The sequence below is a fragment of the Haemorhous mexicanus genome, chromosome 25 (genome assembly GCF_027477595.1).
Source record: "Haemorhous mexicanus isolate bHaeMex1 chromosome 25, bHaeMex1.pri, whole genome shotgun sequence".
Classification (NCBI taxonomy): domain Eukaryota; kingdom Metazoa; phylum Chordata; class Aves; order Passeriformes; family Fringillidae; genus Haemorhous; species Haemorhous mexicanus.
The window spans coordinates 3,415,468-3,423,982 of NC_082365.1; the positions used below are offsets into that span (position 1 = coordinate 3,415,468).

The window sequence follows — 8,515 nt, forward strand, 5'->3', positions numbered from 1 at the left end:
AGATCCAGAGTCTGGGAATCCCTGCCAGGATCCAGAGGGTTCTCACAGGGAGAGCACTGACAGGACACTGCCTGTCACCTCCTGGAGGTGACCAAATCCACTCTGGGTATCAGCTCCAGAGTTTGGGAATTCCTGCCAGGATCCAGAGGGTTCTCACAGGGAGAGCAGTGACAGGACACTGCGTGTCACCTCCTGGAGGTGACCAAAACCCCTCTGGGTATCAGATCCATGGCAGAGCCTGGGATCCCTGCCAGGATCCAGAGTGGGGTAGCACAGTGGTCACAGGGAGAGCAGTGACAGGACACTGCGTGTCACCTCCTGGAGGTGACCAAAACCACTCTGGGTATCAGCTCCAGAGTTTGGGAATCCCTGCCAGGATCCAGAGGGGACAGGCAGTGACCACAGGGAGAGCAGTGACAGGACACTGCGTGTCACCTCCTGGAGGTGACCAAATCCACTCTGGGTATCAGCTCCAGAGTTTGGGAATCCCTGCCAGGATCCAGAGGGTTCTCACAGGGAGAGCAGTGACAGGACACTGCGTGTCACCTCCTGGAGGTGACCAAAACCCCTCTGGTATCTCCTCCCCACACTGAGTGGCCCCCCAGCCCTGGAGAGGGGAAGGAACAGGAATCCACCCTGGAGCAGGGGCAGATCCAGCCCAGCATTCCCAGCAAAGGCACAAAATCACCATCAGGGATAAAATCACTCAGGAGGTGCAGCTGAAGTGGAGGGGTTTGGTCACAGCCACTTCAAATCCCACCCAGAGCCAGCCCTGCTCATCAATCCCAAATTCAGAGCAGGGAATTGGGATAAAAATCAGAGCTGAGGGCCGAGCCTCACCTCAGCCTCTCCGTGCAGCAAGTCAGATCCCAGCAGGATTCACTCCCAGTGTTTGGGGAGGAAAGAGTGATCCGGGGATTTTCCTGCATGCCCCATTTCACCCAAAGTCTCAGGCAGAAATCTACAGCAGGTTTTGGTGCTGCCCACAGCTCTGTGCTCAGAATTCCTGGGGCTGGCTCCAGCCTGCCCTGGGAGAACATGAATGTCTCCTGAGTGCTGACAACCTGCACGGATTTGAGTCACTGCACTCATTACATTTCTGGTTTTCCTCAAGTCCCAGCTCCTGCAGACCAACCACCACCAGAACTTCAGCTCCCAACAAAACAAAAGTGGGGAAAAAAAAAAAAACCAACCCAAACCAGCTCCTTTGATTGAAGGGGAAAATACTTTCACGCCTCACAAACCAACCCCTTTGTTTTATTTTCAAATAAACCTCAAACTTTGCCAGAGGGCATCCTTAAACCTCCTGAGTGTTCCAGCCCTGGCCAGGAGGAGAATTCACCTGCAAGCCACCAAAAGCTGGCTCTGAAACCCCCAGAGGTTTCTGGGTGAAGGACAGGGCCAGTCCTTGGGATGTGGACTAAGAGCACTTTCTTTGAGCTCAGAAGGAGGAAAACTTGGTTCAGAGCAGCAAAGCAGGCACCTGCTCCGTGCTGTGTGTGTCCCAGCCCCCAGACAAAGGAGCCTTTGGGACCACATTCCTCCTTATTTTGCTAGACAATATTCACAGGGGTCTGCTCCTCCTCTTCTGCAGGCTGGCAAAACGTTAAGCAAATATTTGGGAACGGCTGGAGGAGCTGACATTTTAGGGTATGAAAACAAGGAGGAAGGGCACAGAGCAGGGGGACCCCAGGGGAGCACCAGGGGGACAAACAGCAATGGAATGGTGGCCTCAGAGCCCCGCTCTCAGCTTTGCTTTCTCAACAAGCAGCCCCACAGCTCAGAGGGTTGGGCACAACCTCTGCAGCTCCACGGGGCAGGATCAGCCTCTCCCAGCAGCAGCACGGGGACCAGGACAGGCCCCACACCATCCCTCTGAGAAAACCCAACTCTGGGGCACAGAACTGCTAAATAACCCTGCATTTCCCTGTTTTCCTGCTCTTTTCCTTGTGGTGAGTGCAAGATTGTGCAGATCCACACTTGACCCCTTTGCCCCTTTGGACAAGGTGGTCAAGGTTTTTGTCCCTTTGGGATGGGGTTTTTGCCCCTTTGGGACTGTTGGGACCAGGTTTTGCCCCTTTGGGACCGGGTTTTTACCCCTTTGGAATGGGGTTTTTTGCCTCTTTGGGCCGGGGTTTTGCCCCTTTGGACCAGCGTTTTTTACCCCCTTTGGGACTGGGGTTTTTTGCCTCTTTGGGACTGGGGTTTTTTGCCCCTTTGGGACTGGGGTTTTTTGCCCCTTTGGGACTGGGTTTTTTGCCCCTTTGGGACTGGGGTTTTTTGCCCCTTTGGGACTGGGTTTTTTGCCCCTTTGGGACTGGGGTTTTTTGCCCCTTTGGGACTGGGTTTTTTACCCCCTTTGGGACTGGGGTTTTTTGCCCCTTTGGGACTGGGCTTTTTACCCCTTTGGGACTGGGGTTTTGCCCCTTTGGGACTGGGCTTTTACCCCTTTGGGACTGGGCTTTTACCCCTTTGGGACTGGGGTTTTGCCCCTTTGGGACCGGGTTTTTACCACTTTGGAATGGGGTTTTTTGCCTCTTTGGGCCGGGGTTTTGCCCCTTTGGACCAGGGTTTTTTACCCCCTTTGGGACTGGGGTTTTTTGCCCCTTTGGGACGGGGTTTGGCCCCTTTGGGACTGGGGTTTTTTACCCCTTTGGGACTGGGGTTTTTACCCCTCTGGGACTGGGCTTTTGCCCCTTTGGGACTGGGCTTTTTACCCCTTTGGAATGGGGTTTTTTGCCCCTTTGGGACTGGGCTTTTTTGCCCCTTTGGGACGGGGTTTGGCCCCTTTGGGACTGGGCTTTTTGCCCCTTTGGGACGGGGTTTTTTGCCCCTTTGGGACTGGGGTTTTGCCCCTTTGGGACCGGGTTTTTTGCCCCTTTGGGACTGGGCTTTTTTACCCCTTTGGGACTGGGGTTTTTTGCCCCTTTGGGACTGGGCTTTTTGCCCCTTTGGGACTGGGCTTTTTACCCCTTTGGGACTGGGCTTTTGCCCCTTTGGGACTGGGCTTTTTACCCCTTTGGAATGGGGTTTTTTGCCCCTTTGGGACTGGGGTTTTTTGCCCCTTTGGGACTGGGGTTTTTTGCCCCTTTGGGACTGGGGTTTTTTGCCCCTTTGGGACTGGGCTTTTTACCCCTTTGGGACTGGGCTTTTTACCCCTTTGGGACTGGGGTTTTTGCCCCTTTGGGACTGGGGTTTTTGCCCCTTTGGGACTGGGCTTTTTGCCCCTTTGGGATGGGGTTTTTTGCCCCTTTGGGATGGGGTTTTTTGCCCCTTTGGGATGGGGTTTTTTGCCCCTTTGGGACTGGGTTTTTTACCCCTTTGGGCCAGGGTTTTTACCCCTCTGGGACTGGGCTTTTGCCCCTTTGGGACTGGGCTTTTTACCCCTTTGGAATGGGGTTTTTTGCCCCTTTGGGACTGGGTTTTTTTGCCCCTTTGGGACTGGGGTTTTTTGCCCCTTTGGGACTGGGCTTTTTACCCCTTTGGGACTGGGGTTTTTTGCCCCTTTGGGACTGGGGTTTTTTGCCCCTTTGGGACTGGGGTTTTTTACCCCCTTTGGGACTGGGGTTTTTTACCCCTTTGGGCCAGGGTTTTTACCCCTCTGGGACTGGGCTTTTTACCCCTTTGGGACTGGGCTTTTTTGCCCCTTTGGGACTGGGCTTTTTTACCCCTTTGGGACTGGGCTTTTTTACCCCTTTGGGACTGGGCTTTTTTGCCCCTTTGGGACTGGGCTTTTTTGCCCCTTTGGGACTGGGCTTTTTTGCCCCTTTGGGACTGGGCTTTTTTGCCCCTTTGGGACTGGGGTTTTACCCCTTTGGGACTGGGGTTTTTTGCCCCTTTGGGACTGGGGTTTTTTGCCCCTTTGGGACTGGGGTTTTTTGCCCCTTTGGGACTGGGCTTTTTAACCTCTTTGGGACTGGGCTTTTTAACCTCTTTGGGACAGGTTTTAGCCACCAGGAGCTGTCCTAGGCTGGCTGCCCACTCCAGGAGCCACAGGGCACCATCACCTGATGGAATTATTTCCAAACAGAGGAAATCCAGCCCATTTTAGGTTCTGTATCCATCCCTTCTGCTCTCCCTGCTCCTGACAAGGCTTCACACCTACAACTCCCTGCTGACCCCAAGCACCACCTCCCATCCCTCTGCTCCTTTCCCTCCTGGCTCCCTCAGAGCCTCAAATCCATCAAAAACCTCCCCAGATTTCACCCAATCCATCCAAAACCTCCCCAAATTTCACCCAATCCATCCAAAACCTCCCCAGATTTCACCCAACCCATTGAAAACCTCCCCAGATTTCACCCAACCCATTGAAAACCTCCCCAGATTTCACCCAACCCATTGAAAACCTCCCCAAATTTCACCAAATCCATCCAAAACCTCCCCAAATTTCACCCAACCCACCTAAAACCTCCCCAAATTTCACCCAATCCATCCAAAACCTCCCCAGATTTCACCCAACCCATTGAAAACCTCCCCAAATTTCATCAAATCCATCCAAAACCTCCCCGAATTTCATCAAATCCATCCAAAACCTCCCCAAATTTCACCCAACCCATCCAAAACCTCCCCAAATTTCACCCAATCCGTCCAAAACCTCCCCAAATTTCACCCAATCCATCCAGAACCTCCCCAGATTTCACCCAACCCATCCAAAACCTCCCCAAATTTCACCCAACCCATCCAAAACCTCCCCAAATTTCACCAAATACATCCAAAACCTCCCCAAATTTCATCAAATCCATCCAAAACCTCCCCAGATTTCACCCAATCCATCCAAAACCTCCCCAAATTTCACCCAATCCATTGAAAACCTCCCCAAATTTCACCCAATCCATCCAAAACCTCCCCAAATTTCACCCAATCCATCCAAAACCTCCCCAAATTTCACCCAACCCACCCAAAACCTCCCCAAATTTCACCCAATCCATCCAAAACCTCCCCAGATTTCACCCAATCCATCCAAAACCTCCCCAAATTTCACCCAACCCACCCAAAACCTCCCCAGATTTCACCCAATCCATCCAAAACCTCCCCAGATTTCACCCAATCCATCCAAAACCTCCCCAGATTTCACCCAACCCACCCAAAACCTCCCCAAATTTCCCCCAGCCAAGCCCAGCCCTGCTCTGAAGTTGCCTCAGCCCCCATCAGGAGACAGCAGCTCATCGAGGAGCCCCTTCAGCAGCCCCTCCTGGGGGACAAACCCAAACCCAGAGCTCTGATTTGAAGGATCCCCACCCTCTGGAAGGCTCAGCCATGCCCACAGTGACAAAACCACTGCAAACCCCTGAAGGGAGTGAATCAAGGAGGAAAACCGACCCTGAGCACAGCACTAAGGTGATTTTGAATTATTTTTAGGAGCCTGCACTCCCAGTGCCAACAAGAGCCCGGCCACCACCCTGAGCTCCGTGCTGAGGCTTTGGCTGGAGAGAAAAGAGATGAAACTCAGGGAGAAGAAGCCAGAATCCCCCCTCCTCCCCTCCCCAGCACTGCCACTGGAGTGCTGCAGCCAAATAAACACTTTGGGGAAAAGGTTACCCAGAGTTTATGCTAAACATCATTTCCTAGGGACTCGGGAGGACAGAGCAGAGCCAGGGCTGTGTTTTTTAGCTCAGGGATCAGGCCAGTGGAGCCAGCCTCTCCCAGCACAGACTTGGGCAAAAAATCTGCTGAAAAAAATGGATTTTGCTCCTTTTTGCTGCTGGTGGAGTTTGCCTGGAGCACGTGGAGGCTCCAGCAGGGCTTGCAGGGATGGTGCTGGTTCTGCACCGGTGCTGGGGAGCACCTGGGGGCTCCCTGGCACCTCCAGAAGAGGACACAGCACCCCCAGAAGTCACCACCAAGTCCCTGTTTGTGGGGGAATATCCCCAAAGCAGCCACAACAAGGAGAATTCCCTCCCTAAATCCCAAGATCCCAGGGATTTATATCTCCTGTAAAGCTCTCATTTAATTTGCTGTTCATTCTGGAGATTCTTGTTATCCACATTAAATTTCTAATCCCTTTTTTTTTTCCCACTCCCAAATCCTATCAGCCTCTTGGCTTCCACCACGTTCTGTGGCAATAAAATCCAGATTTTTAGGCACAGCCTGGAATCCCAGGTTGGCAACCTGGCTCCAGTGCCACTCCCCACGAGGGGAAGCAGCTCTGGACGATGCCAGAAGGTTCAGACAGCATCAAATATTTAAAAACAAAAAAAAAAGAAAGAAAGAAAATTGCAGGTGGGGTGAATAATAGAAAAGGTTTCAAGGCTGGTACATGTTTTTCAGGAGTGTCTGCATGACTTCAGTGCCCAGGTCATTTGGGTACTTTTGAAGTTCTTACTCATGTTCTATTTCTATAAATTGGGAGATATTCTCATGTTTCACACAAAGGCTGCTCTCCTGAACCACATCTGCAACCAGAACAGGGCAAAGATGGGATCTTGAGCCTGGCCACTTTCTCTGTGCTGCTCCTGAGGCCAACAGGTCCAGGTGAGCACCAGGAAAGCTCCTTCCCTTCCAATTTTATGTTTGTTTGCAACCTAACAATGGAAATCGAGCGTCTTGCCAGGTCTGGCCATCCCCAGCATAAATTAATAAATTTATTTTAGTGCTTCTCCCTTCCTCCTAAAGCTGTCACCCGTGGGAAGACAAACGAGTCGGGGAGTTTATGTTTGCCATAAACAACTCCAGAGTTTTACCACCAAACCCTCGAGTCCTGCCAAAGCCAGGAATCCCTGGAATTATCCCATCACGGCATTGAGGGACGGCTGGAGGGGAGGCACCAAACCCCAACAGAACCGGCGGTAATGAAAAGGAGTTTTTCATTCCAGGGGGGAACCAAAACTCCCTCTGCTCGGATTCCAAGGATTCACTGACCTGTCCCCGCAAGTCCTCAGGATTTCCGGGAGTCCATCCCGCTGCCCCAGCTCTGCCCGCTCAGGAACCTTCAAACCTCGCGGGTGTCCCTGCAGGAATGAGGGGTTTGGGAAGGGCTGCGGGCGGCTCGGGGAGGGCAGGACACCCTCCCCAGCCCCACCTGCTCCGCTCCCGCTCCTCTTTTTTTTTTTTTTTGTTTTCCCGCAGCAGCTCCAGCGCAGGAGCATCAGCTCCGGAGCGCCTCCTCCTCCTCCTCCTCCTCCTCCTCCTCCTCCTCCTCCTCTTCCTCCCGCGGGCAGCGCCGCCGTCCCGGCCGGAGCCGGCGGGCAGCGCTCGGTGCTGGCTGCGGCCGCGGGAGCGGAGGGAGCCCCGCAAGCGCCGCGATGTGCCCGGAACGGCCCGGGGAAGGCAGCGGGAGCCGCATCCCGGCACCGGCAGCCGCATCCCCGCCCGCGCATCCCCCCGGCCCGGTCCGGTCCGGTCCGGTCCGGCCCCGTGCCCAACACAGCCCCGTGCCCGTGCCCAGCCGTACCTCGGCGGCAGCCGGGGCTCAGCCCGGTGCCCGCGCCTCCGCCGCCGTTTAAAAGCGCAGGTTGGGCCGGCAGGGAGCATGCGCTGCCGCGGGCGGAGCCCCCCCCCGGGCCGTCCCCCCCGCCCCGGGGCCGCCGGGCTCCGCCGGACGAGCATCCCGGAGCCCCCGTCCCCGCAGCCCCGAGGGGACAACAGCCTCGGTCCCGCCGTCCCCGCCGGAAGAACGGCCCCGGTCCCGCAGTCCCGATCCCGCAGCCCACGCAAGGAGAAGAGCCCAATCCCCGCAGTCGCGATCCTGCACCCTTCGCTGGGAGAACAGCCCCGTTCCCGCAGCCCCATCCCCGCAGCCCCAACTCCCGCAGACCCACCGGCAGAGCAGCCCCGTCCCCGCATCCCCATCCCCGCATCCCCATCCCCGCAGCCCCTCTGGCACAGCAGCCCCGTTCCCGCATCCCCACAAGGACAAGAGCCCCATCCCCGCAGTCCCGATCCCACAGACTGAAGCCAAACCCCTCCGGCAGAGCAGCCCCGTTCCCGCATCCCCATCCCCGCATCCCCATCCCCGCATCCCCATCCCCGCATTCCCAACCCCTCATCCCCAACCCCGCATCCCCATCCCCACATCCCCATCCCCGCATTCCCATCCCCGCATCCCCATCCTCGCATCCCCATCCCCACATCCCCATCCCCACATCCCCATCCCCACATCCCCATCCCCACATCCCCATCCCCACATCCCCATCCCCACATCCCCATCCCCTCATTCCCATCCCCGCAGCCCCAACTCCCTCAGCGCCCCCGGGAGAGCAGCCCGGCTCCCTCAGCCCCATTCCCGAGCCCTCACTGCTGCCACCAGCCCCACCACCCCCATCCCGCAGCACCATCCACCCCAAATTCCAGACCTTTCTTTGAAAAATTCCCTTTTTCCCTTTCCCCCTTCCCGCCGGAGCGTTGCCCGAAGCAGGAGCAGCTCCTGGGCTCGTTTGGGTTTTCTGAGCTCTGGTTCCCTGCCATGGCCTGGAGAGGAAGCAAACAGGGCCCTGCAGTGGGAAGTTTGTGACCTGGCCCTGCACATTATTCATGGTGGGTGAGTGCTTAAACACAAAATACACACAAAATATATACA

The 8,515-nt window shown here is 55.6% G+C and overlaps 1 protein-coding gene across 49 annotated transcripts in view; it reads right to left on the bottom strand.

The window, feature by feature from the left end:
* Positions 1 to 7,451, bottom strand: part of SLC45A3 (solute carrier family 45 member 3) — a 35,363-nt gene extending 27,912 nt beyond the window's left edge. For 48 of the 49 annotated variants that reach the window (XM_059868021.1, XM_059867994.1, XM_059868001.1 and 45 more), the window contains exon 1: positions 6,859 to 7,029. The gene's annotated coding sequence lies outside the window, so the exon portion shown is untranslated. Of the gene's footprint in view, positions 1 to 6,858; positions 7,030 to 7,390 lie in introns of those variants that run through there. The other variant, XM_059867988.1, reaches the window with a different exon arrangement.
* Between the last annotated feature and the right edge of the window lie 1,064 nt (positions 7,452 to 8,515).